Source organism: Neopelma chrysocephalum, unplaced genomic scaffold (assembly GCF_003984885.1).
Source record: "Neopelma chrysocephalum unplaced genomic scaffold, ASM398488v2 Primary Assembly neopelma1_149, whole genome shotgun sequence".
NCBI classification, from domain to species: Eukaryota; Metazoa; Chordata; class Aves; order Passeriformes; family Pipridae; genus Neopelma; species Neopelma chrysocephalum.
Genome location: NW_020897811.1, coordinates 570,117 through 586,994, shown reverse-complemented (window position 1 = coordinate 586,994; position 16,878 = coordinate 570,117). Strand labels below are relative to the sequence as shown.

At 43.6% G+C, this 16,878-nt stretch overlaps 1 pseudogene; it reads right to left on the bottom strand.

Moving 5' to 3' along the window:
* Positions 1-1,806: 1,806 nt before the first annotated feature.
* LOC113976190 lies at positions 1,807-16,381 on the bottom strand (annotated as a pseudogene).
* Positions 16,382-16,878: the final 497 nt, after the last annotated feature.

Genomic DNA, 16,878 nt, shown 5'->3' with positions numbered 1-16,878 from the left:
GGATAGTGGAAGGTGTCCCTGCCCGTGGCAGGGGGTTGGAACGAGATGGTCTTTAAGGTCCCCTTCCAATCCAGGCCATTCTGTGATCCTGTGATTCTACCTACCCACACCCAAACACACCTACACACACACCACACACCCTCTGGTGCACCTGACTAAGGACACCTTTAGGATCAACCAGTCTTTTCACAGATACTCCCTCTTGGGCCATCCCTATGACTGACAATGAGTAGCAGCATCACAAAAATAAAAACAAAATGCTGAGATGTGAAGAGATGCACACCGGCCTCAAGGCTTAATCTGCTCACAGCCCCCCTGCTCCTCTGTGGCAGTGGGACTCTGTGTGTCTCCCCACAGGAGACTCCTTTTTTTCCCTTCTTCACGTGTTGACTAAATAACGGTGCCATTGTGGCAGATGGTGAGGAAATCACGTGAAGCCGAGAAGACACCGAAGGGGTTAAAGGCAAATCCGTGCCCCCACCACTTGGTTAATTCCTTGCAGCCTGATCCCATGTTGAGATGATTCAGGCCAGAGAGAGAGACTGCCACAGTCCCCAGGAGAGACCCCAGGGAAAAGACTCGTATTTCCTGTTCAGGAGGATTAAGTACAAGGCCATTGAAAAAATCACAGTAAACATCTGGATGTGAGCACTCCATCTATCAAGCCCTAATCCACGAAGCTATTCATTAATGAATTCAGCAAATTCACATGTTCTATATATAGGGTTGTTGGCTAGTAGGTGTTTTACATCTATACCAACAGATTTTTATTTTTTGTATGAAGCAATCTGCTGTATTCTGCTTTTGTTTGATTAATGGTTTAGAGTAATTCTTTTGCCATTTTTAAAAAAATAACACACACCACTGTATTTTCTGACAATATATAAAAATCTAGTAGTTAAAACCCAACCACGTTCCTGCCTTTGCTTTGCAATTTTAAGCCCAAGTTCCTCTGGAAACTTTCCATCACACGGGGATGGAAAAAACATTAAATAGTAATTGATTTTCTTTTCTGTATTTTGTTTTGATTAAAATGAGAATCCCTCTCATTTATCTTCAGACAGAAAGTAAGCATTGAGTAAATGGTCTGGTTAATTCAAAAGTAATTTGATCAGAACATCCATAATTTACATTGACTGGAACAGCAGGAAAGATGCTGAGCACTAGCAGATATCAAGCTTATTCATTTAAACAGACTACTTCCATTACGCTTTACATCTTGTTCATGTAAACTACTCTAAGAACTATAATGACCCACATTTTATAAGGGGGAGACTTACACACAACTCTGCCCTTAAATGTCATGTTAAGCTTGAGCAACACCCCAGCCTGCTCACTGCAAACCAGGCCGTGGAGCTGAGCGTGTTGTTTTCCACACAGCTGTGCCAGCTTGTTTCCAGAGAATTCTGCAGGCTCTGTTATTGATACCAGTGGAATCAGCATTTGGCCCAGAGGTTTTTACAAATCCAGCTGCGACAGGATATTTTCAACTCATCCTCCAAGCTTTGGACTCTGCCAGGCAGCACGAGCCACCCAAACTTGCAATTTGTAATTCCCAGCCCTTTTGACTTCCAGTGCTTTGCTGTGGTGTAATCTTAAACTCCAGGGACTTGATCTTAGAGGGGAAATCCCATTCTGTGCCTTTATTTTCTGCTAAATTCAGGGGCACATACCCGTATTCTCAAGTTTTTGCTCTTGTTACAACAGAATGGCCCAGGTAGACAGTTCCAACTGTGACAACACAATTTAAAACAGAATGAAGACAAGTAAATGAACTCTGAAGGAATAAAATATCAAGACCTGCAGAGCCACTCAGATACATCAATCCAATGTTATCTTCCCTGCTAGTGCAAATACTCTCACAAGTGAATTTTGCTTGCATCAATGCTTCTGTAAGGATTGTACTCCACACCAATGCCTATTCCTCTGTGTTGTTTCTGGGCAGACTTAATCTCTCCTTATCAGTCAACTGAAAATACTTTATTTTCATCCTACGCCATTGAAGTGTCACTGACAAAAAGCTCTTACCAATTCAGAAATGCAAGATCAGGCCCCTCATTCAGGCTGTGAGGAAGAGGGACAGGAACAGGTAGATCAAAGGTTGCATGTCTAGGACAAATATTGTCAGTGGTGTCTGATTTAGGTGACCAGTCACTTATTTCAAGTTGTCAGGTGACAAATTCAAAACTTTTGTATTTTGATACCAGCTATGTGGCCAGTCACACTCCAGAATCCATGACAGGAAGCTCTGTCATACACAGATACAAATTCAGCTGCACAGGCTGCTTTAAAGAAAAACAACCAAAACAAACTAGATGGCATGTTTACAAATTTATATATTTTAAGAAGGAGTGGATTTGCAAAAGCATTGAGTAATCTCATTCAAATTTCCTGCTCATTTCTAATCTTTAAGCAGTTGTGAATTATGAATGAATCAAGGAAAATCAAAATATGTGATGCCTACTCTGATATAAAATTATTAGTGAAGCCTTTGAAATTAGTAACTGCAATCTGAAAAAGTTTATGTGAGGGGAAACTGAAGTTGGGACCTACTCATGATCCCCTCCTGTACATGAGAAAGAGCATTAGATTGCTTTGTAAGCACAGATAATTCACCCAGCTGCAGGAAATTATGCTCTACCATGAAATTAGAGGGCTCAATGTACTGCTGGTTTAAGCAAGAGAGGGTTGTGAGTATTTAAGTGGACAGGAGTAATGAAACAGCTTTGCTTGCACTGAGTCTTCAGTGCTGGAGAGCCCCCAGGAGAAACCCTCAAACTGAAAACAATACATGAGATACACTGCAGGTCTTTCTTCCCTGCCTTTCCAACTAAAGTGAAAGGGAAGAACGAAGGACCCACCCAGAGGTCTGCTACTTAAAATTCTAACAAAAGTAGAATTCCAGTATGCAAAAGCAGGAACATTTATTTGGTAGTTAGCATGGAAAAATATTTGACAGGGAGAAAACCAAACTGCACAGTTGTAAAAATAAGCCCTGCTCTGCTTTCCATACTCACCAGTAACAATCAGAAGAAAGACTGCTCAACTCAAAGGAATGACATTTAAGATGTGTCATTGTGGTTCAGACTAGCTCTAGTCCTCTGGACATTCCCAGTGGAGTCAGACTTCTTTACATTCAAGGAGGATTTGGCTTGGCAATGGCAATGCACCATGTTACCAGTTCTAATCCTCTCTTTCAAGACCTTTGTGTTTCAACTGTGAAAATATCACTACTCCATAATACCAGTTTTAGTCAACAAAGCAGAGTGCAATAAATAAATGCCACTTCGTAGTTTAAAATCTGAATTTAGGCTTTTCAAAGCACTGCCACATCAAAACTTTAACAGTAATTAACTGTCTGAAGATGAATATAAGTGCAAAATTCTAGCTGTAATGGATTTAGGAGTAAAACAGAAGCCAATAAGTCATGTGTTAAAGTCAGTGGAGCTATGCAGCCTTGCACTAGGCAATGAACCAACTTTATACATTTGGTATTAATACAGTAATTAGGTAGTGGAGGTGGTTGCTTATAGTGTTGTTAAACTCTTCATGTTTGATGAGAAGCAAAATTTTAAAATAATAATATTAAAAATAATAAAAATTGGAGAAAAAAATGTTATGAATAGGGAACCTCAGTCTATTCATTCTAGTAAAATTATGGCACCTATAAGGAGCAATACCAAGTAGTCTTCATGCATTGAAAGTTCTCTGTTGTTATGAGAGCAACCAAAGGCAAATAAGCATTCCAGAAAAAGGTACATGGTGGTTCTTACTGCACTTCCTCAGGATGAAAGTGCTAAAAATGTCTTCTTTCACTTCAGGACAGTGAAGGCACTTGTCCAGCCAGACAACATAATGTCCAACTTCCTTCATGCTCATGCTTATATAAAGTTAAATCATCAGGGTCATATAGCTGTATTTCACCCCATTTCTAGCAGGAGCTTTGGGATGCAGTGTACAGGTGAGTGCATCCTGCAGTCCCAGTGAGTTCCTGGCTGCTTGGACATTGCTTGGACAAGGCTGGAGGCACGTGGCCCTGCCTGATCTAGAGCAGCAAGCTGAGTTAGTTTTATTAATCCAAAGAAACCCTCTACAGCCTAAGAAATGAGACAAGGGGGTTGTGGTTGGATGCCAGACCCTGGAAACTGATGGGAGGGAAAAAGAGCTTCCTGTGCTAATTTCCTAAAGCCTGCTGTGCTGGGGACTACTTGGCTTAGTTTTGCCTCAGCCTTATTAAACAAGCTACTCAATACCTTAATCCCTGGCTTTGTCCTTCCTTTTCTCTCCCTAACTTGAGGTGTTTGAAGGCAAGACACAAGCCTCACACACACTCCCCAAAACACATTTTTCTTCCTGCAACCACATTACAGGCAGCAGAGAACGTGCAAGTTCCTCAGCCTGTGCTCAGTGTCCTATTTGATTTTCTTTAAGTGAGCTTCTCCTGCTTCCCCCTAATGTAGGTCCGGTAGTAGAAGTGTAGGAAGAGAGCCATGAGGCTGAGGATGTAGAGGAAGACTGCAGTGTTGAAGCCATCTGGGAACGGGCATTCTGTGAAGAGGTTGTAGGAAGAATGAGCAGCAATGGCCACAAACTGGCACTGGAAGAGGGGGGAAAAAGAAGAAGCCGGATTAGGGAACCTACCTGAGATATAGCTCAACCGACCATTAGGGCCACCACAACAACTGCCACAACCTCCTAGTAGTGCCCTCAACCCAGAGCACCACCTGCCTGCCTCTCCTGACATCCCTGGAAAACTTGCCTTTCAAGCTCAGTGGTGTTTTCCCAACATGGAAGGGTGTCAGCTGTCCATCAAACACTGAGGCTTGTCCACTGCTGGAGGGGTCAGGTTTGGAATCCAGCCTCTCACTGCCCTTGTGCCACTCCTCTGCCATGGGCCAGTAGCTGAGATCTTGGAATATGGAAACTAGAGGTTTCCTCCCCATTGGTAATCAGATTATTATACTCAGGAAGATTTTGATTTGCATTTTAGCTTACAGAGAGGAATTACAGATACTATCTTTATTCATTTAAACATTAATCCTCTTCTTTTTTTTTTTTTGGTATGTTACTAAGTGACCTGTCTCAATACCCTGAAGCAATGAGTTCTACCTACCAAAAGGCTGTTAAATAAAAATTTATTTCCTGTGCTATAATTCATGTAACAAATATTTTTTCATTTTAGTCAATGCTTTTTTTGGTTTGCTTTGCCATTCAGTATAAGTAAGAACTCTGGACCAGCCTTCACTGCACCACTATTTTATATATATACCCTCTTCCTCTTCTCTGGTAATTGCATACTTTTTGTTTGCATAACTTCTCTTTGTGTGGAAATAACTCTCCTACAATCACTGCCCTTGTCTGGAGCATTGCATTTGTGGTGTATCTTTGAAAAAACACAGGGTTTTCAGGACTTGTCACCTCTTCACAGATGAGGGAAAGAAAATCCAAAGGGATGCTCTGCAGAAAGATTCAAACTCACATATTTCTCTTTAACTCACCTGTTTGCTGACAGTTAGACATACCCTTCCTTTTTGAAGGAACCGAATGAAAGCTGCCCAATCTCCTGCCCTACTGAGAATCCAAAACTTCCCCAAGTTACTGCCCCACACCTCCCAAAATCAAGCTGAGTTTCCGGGGCTCCAGAGAGGAAACATAGAAGGGAGAAATCTAACTGTAAAACCACAGGGTTAACTTTTTTCCTCTCCTTCCCATTACAAACCCGGGGCTCATTATTTGGTCACTGAAGGGCCCTTATGAGTTTTCTGAAATTCAGAGCGGGTTCACCTGTCATAGTGGTACAGGAGGACACCTAAGGACATGGTGATTTCTGTGGGAAGCAAACAAAGACTTGAGCCAGGTAGGTGCCAGACAGCAGGGGACATCACACCCAACACACAGAAGGGCAGGGATGAACACATGGAACCAATTACCAGCTGCATGATGGTCAGGTAGCGCTTCCACCACAGGTAATGGTGCATCCGTGGTCCCAGGCTGGCCAGGGCATAATAGCCATACATGAAGATGTGGACGAAGGAGTTCAGCATCCCAATAAAGAAGGCTGAGGAGTGAAGAAGTGAGGGTGAACAAGACACACAACCCATGCAAGACCAACCCTGTGAAGCGCTCACAGCCACCATGATGATGCTTTCAAAAAACATCACATCACCCCTGTGCATGAACCTTCAGTCTAGGCTCTGTCTTGGAAGCATGCCCTATTCTTCCTTTTCCTTTCAGCATACAGAATCACAGAATCATGGAATGGTTTGGATTGGAAGTGACCTGAAAGACCATCTTGTTCCATCCCCTTGCCCTGGGCAGGGACACTTTCCACTAGACCAGGTTGTTCAAAGCCCTGTCCAACTTGGCCTTGAACAGTACCAGGGTTGGGGCATCCCAATATATCCAGCCCATACCTAGACTTTGGAGACAGAGGAGAGCTTCAAAGGCAGAGGAGAGAATTTTTTATCTTCTGATCTAAGCATTTCATGACATTCCGGTGTCAACACCATGTAGCCGAAATGGCTTCCCAAAAAGGAACACCCCAGCATCTTGTATAGGGCCTATTTAGTACTCAGATGCTTCTCTTCCAGAGGAGCAAACAGGAGAAGCACTCTGGATCCGGATCAGAAAGAGCAGTAAACGAAATGGAGAGCCAGAACCTGGGCTGCTGCACCAGGCCCTCCGAGTGGGAAGTGAGGGAGTGCTGACTGGGGATGAGACATACATAGACCTTGTGTAGGATGTTATTTCTTCTGTTTGGACACATTTTGTTGGCACATTCTCATTCTGGATGACGCAGTGAATGCAGCAGTCTAAATAGCCCAAAGAGCAGAGCAGATGGTATCATCTCAAATGCACATGTTTTTCACACCTTTGGAACTAGGTGAGCTTCCTACCTGCCAATCAGCCCATCTGCACAGTTAATGCTACCTCCACAGCCCAAAAAAACCCCTGAAACACTAGGTTTTCTCACATACCTTGTCCTCCAGGCACATATTTGACCCCTGACCACCAGTTGAACAGCATAGTGCCATGATGGTACACGTGCAGGAAAGTCACCTGCTCTTGTTTCTTGCGCAAAATAAAGAAAACCTGGAAGAAGCCAGACAAAGGAAAGCCTTAAGTCGATGTGTTTAGACTAAATATTTCGCAATAAAAAGTTATAAAAATAGCTAATGATGATTGTCAGTCTCCCAAACCCATTTGCTCTGCTGTTGATAAAAACTGGTGAAAAACAACACATGCGATAGATATTACATTATCTAGAATGGGGGGAAACTGGAAAGCAGAATTTCTCCCACAGAGCCACGATTTTTATCTTTGGATTCAGGTCCCAAGGTCTGAAAATGACACATTTGAGACTCTGACTGAGCTTCCATACAATTTGCAGCTGCTTGGGTCTGGTTGGTTTGACATAGATTAGATGTTTGCTGGTACCAGACAATGATCCAAAGAAAAAGCGTTGTGTTGAATATCCAAACCTTTCTGGAATTTGAATGAGTAAAGAGAAGGGTTTTGCCAGATGAATATGTGTCAGGTCACTGTATTTCAGCATGCACATGCTTACACACACATAACAAAAAAATGAACCTGCTTTTCAGGGGCTTAGGATTGTCAAAAAGCTGCTTTTGTTGCTGATGGAAACAGAGAGAGGAATGGCCGAACCACTGGCAATGGGCCTAGAATGGCTCTGGATGCTGATTCACATTTCAGACAGTGTGTTGTCCCCAGAGAACACTAGGCTATGAAGATTTAGGGCAGGACACAGCTTTCTTCTGCTGAGCAAGCAGGGAGGTGGGATTCCCTTGTTAGTTCAGTCATTTAGTAACTTCCTTTGTGAAGTGGTACTTCTTTCAGGTGAGCTTTCAGTGTCACATGGGGCACAAACTTGTAGTGCACAGCTTTGGGACAATTTGTGGCAGCAAAGACACCAGGACGCATTGTGCACTTGCAGTTTCTTTGCTGCCCAACCAGTATTAACCAGTATTAAACCACTGTTGCCAGACATGCAGTGGCACAACAGCTAAGATTTTGGGGGACCCCCTGGCAATAGTCAAGGTGAAAGCCTTTCCCTTAGCGCTGTGCCCACCCATAGGAAGAGTGCTGGGGAATGAGGATGTGCAGCCACTGGGATGGAGACAGACAAATCAGACAGCAGCAATTCCTTCCTGGAAAGAAGCTTTTGAGGAAGCCTTGCAGCACAATATCCAGTGGTGCTGCTGGGCTCTCACAGGCCAAACTGTCAAAAAGCAGCCTGCAGAAGCTGAGCCCTCTTCTTTAACAGCATCAGCCTTCATTCCCACAAACAGGCAGAGCACAACACAGGAAATCAGCTCTTAGTGAAAAGCACCGAGCAAATCAATACAGGATCAGCCGAGGACATTAACTTTTGGCACCTTGCCCCTTTCTGACAAGGAAGTGATTTATTTCCAGCACCAATCCTGCTATGGAGCTCAGCCCTCCTTACCGTATCCAGCAGCTCGATGACTTTGGAGAAGAACTACCAACACACTCTTGCCATCTGCTGGGCAGCACAAGGCACCGCGGTTAGACCTCATCCAAAATCAACATATTTTCAACCATGCACTATGTGAACTCTGCCCACTTGGGAACAGGAAAAATTAAGGAGTTCTTCTGGGCTTTATTTTTTTTGTTTGTTTTTGCCTGATAGCAAATATTTGAAAAGCTGAAAAGATAATATCCATGCTTTCATCTGTTCAAAGCCTGGTTACATCTGGAAGCAAAGCATAGTAACTCCAAATTCTAAATGAAAAAAAATCATGCAGCATTTTGGAAAGTTGAAGCTGGTGTGACCCAACCCCCCTGTGATGACCAGACAAGGAATAATTTTAGTCAAATCCCTGTACTAAGAGAAATGTTAAGTAAGACTAATGTCACGCAAAGTTAAGGATATAAAAATTGGTTTTCTTGTTGAAAGTGATCACCCAGAATCCTTACAATCAATGCAAAGAATCACATATATTTCAGAATTAATTTGAAATATCTAAAATAAACATCTATCTTCAGAATGTAAGATCAACCTCTCTGCAGTGATCGAAGAGCAAACTTAGATGACTGTGTTGACTGATAATGATTAATTTTAGAGAACTAAAGCGAAATGCAACAGTTTAAGCAGATAATTTAGTGAAATAGATTTGCAAGCAATAAATTGGAGTAAAAGCCTTCTTAGGCATGCGAATTGCTCTTTATGAGCAAAATAATCTTCATACCCATGGAAGGGCAGGGCCTAAGACAAGCTTTCTGTAGAACTGTACCCGCATTCCTAGATCACTTCGGCTGTAATCCACTGGCTGGCACAGGTAGCTGTAGTTGCCCAAGACTGAAGTTACCAAAAACTGAAACAAAGGAAAAGCAGTAGAAATCAATTTTCTGTTCGAAGCCATCTGTTCCAAAAAGATATGCATATTAATGCTAAGGTAATAGAGTATTAATCTAATTCTTGCTGACAGAAAATCCATGTAATTTATACAGCTGAGCAAATAATAAAAACCTAAAACAAAGTACTTCACATCCTTGTTGGAATCTCAAAAAGAAAATTTGTCCTTGGCATATTTGTAACTCCTTATGTAATCACTGGAGTGCTCAAACTTACTTCATCAGGTATAGTGAATTCTACTCCTCAGATGAAGCAATGTTTGCTCAAAGAAAAAAAAAGGCAATTTGTGTTAATGTAACAATTGTGATACAAACTAAAAGGGCATATTTGTCAACATCAAAGTGTTTTTGGAATCTATTTGGCTGTGTTCCCTTGAAGAGTTTTTGGTGGCCTAAATAAACAAGGGAAAGGCTTGTAGAAAGAAGAAGCAGGAAACAATGTCCTCAACATTCCCAGCAGCAGGAAGCCACAGCGTGCTTGGCTTGACTCCTGGAGAGGACTGCCCAAGTCTGGAAAATCATAGAATCATAGAATGTTAAGGGGTTGGAAGGGACCTTAGAGATCATCTAACCCAAACCCCCCCTGTCGTGGGCAGGGACACGCCCCACTAGAACAGTGTTTCTCACTTTCAGAGACAGGTCCCCTCACCAGCCAGCCACGAAACAAAATGAGGTTCCACGTCCTCCATACGTTCTGTGTTTAATAGGGAGATCTCAAAACCTTCAGCTCATTCATTCGGGGACGTCTCAGTGTTAATTTTATGAATGACAGGAAGATTGAGAAGCGGGAGGGAATGTGGTACAGCAGGGCAACACTGCTCCTCTTGTGGCAAAACAGGGACACGTCCAACCCAGCTCCCACTCCCTTCATTAAAGTCCATCAGCAAATGCTGTTTCAAATGGTTCTGGCTTTCAAACCCTTCCCAGGGGCTTGCCCAGGAGCCAATCCTGTCTCCTCACCTCATAAAACATGTAGCTTGACAATGCCATCATGGCTAGATTGTAGGCCACCAGCAGACCCCTCAGCTCCAGGGGTCTCTGCTGCCGCATGAAGAAGGGCCCCAGTGCCACGATAAGGAGGTAGGAGGCAAAGATAAGTGCGACTGGAAGTGGAGAGTAGACGAGTGGCCATGGGTCTGTCCTTGGATCTGAAAAGCGAAACACACAGCCAAGGCTGGCACACCCCACACGCTGCAGGGCAGATATCTTTATTTACCTCCCTTCAGCACGCTCCCTGGCAAACAGAAAGTTGGTATCTTGTGTGTCTTTACAAAGCTGTGCCACAGTCCTTCTCCCGCCCTGGAGTGCCAGACTCTGCCAAAAGGCTTTAGCACAACACTGGGGCTGGGACTGCAGTACTGGAAGACCTTTCCTGTGATGAGCTGGAGCCCCTTCCCACAGGCTGCAAGACCGCCCCACACCTGGGCAAAAGAAGAAGTCCAGGGCACTGTGCAGGGATGTACAGAACCAACCAAACCAACAGTGGCTCTTCAGGAGTGTAAATCTTTCCTACTTTTCCCGTTATTTCCTTTCTGCAACACAATTCTGAAGACATCTGAAATTCTCCACACCTTCATTTTTATACCTGTATTCACTAGGAAATGACATTCAAACTCTTATCTCTGCTAAAACAGCCCTTCAGTCCTACAGGAAAGGGAATCTCAATGGACTTTCTGTCACGCCACCTCCTCCTAATCCTGCCTCATCACCCACAGAAGTGCAAGATACATTTTATTTGCAAAAGCATCCCAGTTCCCATTCAAGCTTTCCTCTCCTGTTTCCACTGTGGTCACTGCTCTGTTAAACTTCCTCAGCATCTCCCTTTGCATCCTGACCCGCCATTCCCAAGCTCCAGACCCCTCACACTGTTTTAGCCCCGGGTTGCTTGTGGATATCCTCTATTGAATTTTAGTCATTGGCTCACTGGTGATTTTTTCTTTTAAATTCTACATCTGTCCACACAACTCTGTTAATCCCCATCCATTCTAAACCTTCCAGTTCTTTGCTATGGCTGTAAAGGGCTGTGTCAGGAGCTCTTTGGCAATCCATTTCTCTATTTGACAGTTTGCTAGAAGTCCTGAATCCTAATTTACGCTCCCCTCTGAAATTCAAATCCTGAAACGTTTACAGCCTGAGCGTCATGCCCCACGTCCTCCTCCTGCCAAAGCCAACATGCAGACCTGCCATTCTACCTTAATGGCATTTTGTGGCTTTTCCTTACATCCAGGGACCCAACAGAGCCCTTTTGGACCAAACTGGATTGGCAGAACCTCCAGCTATTGAAGATTTGAAGTCTCCTCACTGCAAAATGTCAAATGTCAAGCCACTGAGGACTGGTTTCTGTCAATATGTCATTTGATAATGGGTTTTACTGGCATCACAAAGAGTTTAAACCTCAAAATATTAACTCTTTGGTCTAATAAGTTTTTCCATGGCACATGAATATGCACTTCCTTTAGTATTCCAGACTTAACAGGCAATCCTGAGCATATATTGCTCCTCGTCCTGTCAGAGACCATTGTACACTGAACATAAAGCTGCTGAGACAGGGGAAATCCCCCATTCTTTCATTCCTTCCTTTGATCCAGCTGGAGTGTCCCTAAGATATATTTAAAGACTTAAGGGAAGTTTGTCACCTTGGAGAAATCTGCCAGATGAAAAAAATGTGGGCTCCTGTGAGGATCATGTTCCCTCTTGGTTTGTCCTTGATCAAGCTAATTATGCAAAAATTCCTGTTTAAAACAGCATTTCTACCTACCTCCACTTTCAAGAACCCAGTTGTAGAATTCCTGAGTTTTCTGCCAGGTTGAAGCCATCACAAGTTCTGGAAAGAAATTAGAATTAGCATCCTCAGGATCATATTAACCCCATTTATCCTAGCCTTGACTGAGTCTTAAATAAGGAGGCTCCTTAGACAAAAGCTCGGGACCACAGCTAATGGAAAGAAAATAGCTTGCTTTCTAGGAACTGAAATTTTAGACCAAGATTAAAGTCACATTTAAAAAAGGAAGGAAGAGAACCCCCTGCAATGATTAGCTATTTAACTTCCAGATTTTATTTATTTCATCAAATTAATAATAATTTAGTATTTAACTTCTAGATTTTGATATTTCGTTGAGGTTTCACCTCTAGAAAGTACTCTGAGTAGCTGCATGTGAACTACCAGAGCCAGGAGCTTCATGTACTATGCTGGGAAATCAATCACACAATATTTTGTGTAAAGCATTATGGTCACAACTTTCACATGAGGACATACACCAGGTGGCATCACTGCATCCTTCTTTCTGCAGGCATTCTTGGATTTTCCCAATGCTAGAAGGCAGTTAGGGATTAATTCAGCACTGCTGCAACTCCAGAGGTGTTAAAAGAGCTACGTTTGTTCTTTGGCTTTCTGAGGTCCAGTTTATACACTAACTTTGTTTTATCTTGTATATATTCTACAATATGGTATATTAAAGTAGAATACTCACATATATAATGATGCTTCTCCTCTTCCCTTCTTTCCTTTAGCAGGGAGACATTTTCAATGGCACTTGGAAGTTCACCTAGAAAACACTTTACTGCAGTTACTTTCAACAGCTCATGTTATCTGATCCAGTTCTCTCCATTAGCAAATACACAGGACCAGCTTCCTCCCAGTCTCATCCCCTGCTGGTATTGAGAAAAGCACATTTTCTCCCTTGACTCTAATGTGCCTCTGCACACACAGGTGACAGACGTGCCCAGATTTCTCTCCTGCAGCCAATCATTGCAATCAACCCCCTTTTTGGTTTCCCTGACACACACCCCGAGATGCACAGTAGGTCTCATACACCTCCTGACACACAGACACATGCCCTTGTAATCCGAGCAGGATCTGCCAGCACTGAGATTACTCGGCGATTATCAGCTGGCACAGAGTCAATCCAGCAGGGATTTCACACGGTTAAATGCCCTCCAACAATCCATACACATTCCAGCTCACTCCACCTCCTTTCCCTCCCTCCCAAACAGTCGGGAAAACCCAGGAAGAAGGGACAGACTCACCCCAGCAGTGCAGCTGGCTCTGAGCATCCCTTTCCTCAGGGGTGTCCTCGGGATGCAGCCACTGGTCGCCTCACTCCGGGTACATGTAGAAGCAGCAAACCAAGGAGCTGCAGACACTATGCTCAGCTTTCTTCTCCTCCAGTGAGGTGAGTACATCAGCTACTGGGTCCCACACAGCTATGGTAGATCTTCATACCTCCTGGGCATGGATCTTCCTGCCTCTTATTTAAGTGTCCCAGAGGCAGCCACCAAAATCCCACCGTGAGCCGCGGGCACTGAGGTGTTGTCTCGTAACTTTGCCAGAGCAGAGGTTACATCACACACTCCTCCCCCACCCTCTCTTGCCTCTGCCCACATGATCTCTCAGATTAGGAGACTGGTAAAAGGAGGGAATAGAATGCAGAAGAGGAATGGGATTCCACAGGAGGGAACAACTGACCTTTAGTGTCACGCTTGGGAGCCTGGCCAAGTGGGAACCAGGCCAGCATTTCTTCTGCAGGTTTCTTCAGGCCATGGCAGCTTTGCAAGCAGTAAAAGATGAGGGATCATGCCTGGAAACTGGTCTGTTTGGAGCACTCCTTCAGCCCATCACAAGGGGCTGTCAACAAGCCTTTTGTGTGCTCAAAATATGTGCAAACCACCAAATGAGGGAGCAGAGAACAGTGGGAACACTCACTCACTCACTCACTCACTCACTCACTCACTCACTCACTCACTCACTCAGGGGAGGCAGAGAAAACTCAGCTGGAGTCATCCCCTCATATCCAGCCTATGCCCCTGGGGGAGTCACATTTACTGTTTTTAAAGGTACAGGAAAACCTTTATTGTTTTTAAAAATACAGAAAAGTATTTTGAGGGGTTTGACAGTGATACCAGGTATCCCCCCCCGTGATCTCCAGCAACCATATCAAGGAAAATGCAGCGAGTCACAGTCAGCAGCAGGTCCAGTCAGCGAGTGCAGTGCCTGTGACTCAGTCCCATGGAGGTGGGAGTGGAGGTGCCAAGGCAGAACCAGCACCCTGGAACCCAGTCCCCACCCACCAAGAAAGAGCTCAAAGCCAAGTGATGGGTCACCAAGCTTGGTCACCTGGGGTGAACCTGACCCTAGGGTGTGGATATGTCCTTTAATTTTCCCAGTGAGCACATTTTATTAGCAGAACTCCCCCCAAAAAAACAAGGGTAACCCCATTTCTCGTACCATTGCCATGTGCCTTTCATCAGATACACCACGAGCATTTCTGAAGGGCAAAACACCAAAGATTAGCTTTTGAAAGCAGCTTTGGGAATTAGGCATATCATGTGGTGGTAGCTTTTCCTTGAAACACATCACCTGTTGATGGTGCTGGACAATTACTCTGTTTCCATGATATGTGGAAACTATGAAAGAATTTAAACAGATACTTTTGGGAAAGGTGATTTAGGGTGAAGGTTTTGAATTTGGGGGGTCAGAAGGGCAATCCAGTTAAGGAAAAGATTTGACTGACCATTGGTATCATATTGTTGATCCAGGTTTTTTTTGATTCAGGTTCAGGGAGACAGTGATGGTGAATTTTACACACTTTTTTTTTTGCTGAGCTTCCTAAAAAGTTGAAGTTTTTTAATTGTTCATGAACCAACAGGTTTCATTTCTATAGTGTTGGTGCCCCAGTCCTTAAAAAGATTCAGTGATTTATCTGTGCAAATCAGGGGAAGTAATAAATCAGACCAGCCCTTTCTATCTGTTATGTGTAGATGGGACTGTATTTTAGTATATCTATCTGGTAACTTCAAGTAATGTTTGCTGAGCTATTTATATTGATGTATAAGACTCAGAATTACAGACACAAACTTCTCCATCAAACTTCTTTTTTACCCTGGTGAAAAAATAAATCAGCTGAAGTGAATTTTCACCAATTTCATTTGGGACAAAGTATTTTATTGTTCATGTAAACTGGATTTTCTTTTTTTAAAAATACCATGAAGCATATTTCATATTTTAAAACGTGTCCTGTTCCTGAAGTATTCCTAGTGGTGCTGCTGCAGATGTTCACTAGCCTGGCTGGCAGATGAAGAGATGACATCAGGAACGTGGTACTTTTACACTCTAGGAATGGGTGTCCTTTGATGAATGACAGTACAACTGTGAGGTCAGCTCTGTAGGGACCACACACAAAAGCCTCAGGGCTTTCAGTTTCAGCAAAAACTCAGTAGAAAAGAAAAAAAAATAAACATTGCTCCTTCACTGGAATAGTATTAGGGGAGCTCTGAATGCCAGAGTGAACTGGGTTTTTCATTCAGTGACTAGTCAAGAAAAAAGGGAACTGCAGGAACGTGGATTACAGCAACTCTGTTGTGCACAGTATGTGACAGCTCAGAAAACTCCATCAGATTTAAGAGTTGGCATATTTTAGCTAATTTAAAACCTGCCTATGTCCTGCATATATTAGAGGTGTTTGCCACAAAATCATTATCAATAACAAGTACCAACAGTGAAACAATTCCGAGAGTTTCTAGACAATGCAATTTTTGCTCTTTGGTCCTCTGTTTGCTGTTGCTTTCAATCAAAACTGTACTAAAAGCACAAATTAGCAAAACAGACCTGCTTCAATACTTAAGACATGGAGGAGGGGGCCAAGCTCATCTGGATATCCAGGCTAGATGATTCTAGTCATAGAATCATAGAGTCATAGAATATACTGAGTTGGAAAGGATACAGAAGGATCATCAAGCCCAACTCCTGGCCCTGTGCAGGACAGCCTAAAGATCCCACCATGTGCTTGAGGGTGTTGCCCAAATGCTCCTTGAGCTCTGTCAGCCTTGGTGCTGTGGCCACTGCCCTGGGGAGCCTTTTTGGTGTCCAACCATCCTCTGGGGGAAGAACTTTTTGCTGATAGTGTGGTGATACTCCCAACACCACAGCAGAGACTTAGCAGATCACAGAATCATGGAATGGCCTGGATTGGAAGGGACCTTAAAGATCATCTCGTTCCAACCCTCTGTCATGGGCAGGGACACCTTCCACTATCCCAGCTTGCTCAGAGCCCCATCCAACCTGGCCTTCAACACTTCCAGGGATGGGGCAGCCACAGCTTCTCTGGGCAACCTGTGCCAGGGCCTCCCCACCCTCACAGGGAAGAATTTCTTCCTGATATCCAATCTAAACCTGCTCTCTGTCAGTTTGAAGCCATTCCCCCTTGTCCTGTCACTCCAGGCCCTTGTAAATAGTCTCTCTCCATCTTTACTGTGGGTTCCCTTCATGTACTGGAAGGCCACAATTAGATCACCCCAGAGCCTTCTCTTCTCTCAACCTTTCCTCATAGGAGAGGGGCTTCATCCCTCTAATCAGTGTGACCAGCCTGTGGGCTCTGCTATTCCTACCTCCACTTCATACAAAGATGATGTACTGTCGTACACACCTGAAGTCCAAAACCTCATCTCTTGTAGCAATGCTCTTTGTAGCTGTCAGCAATTTAACTC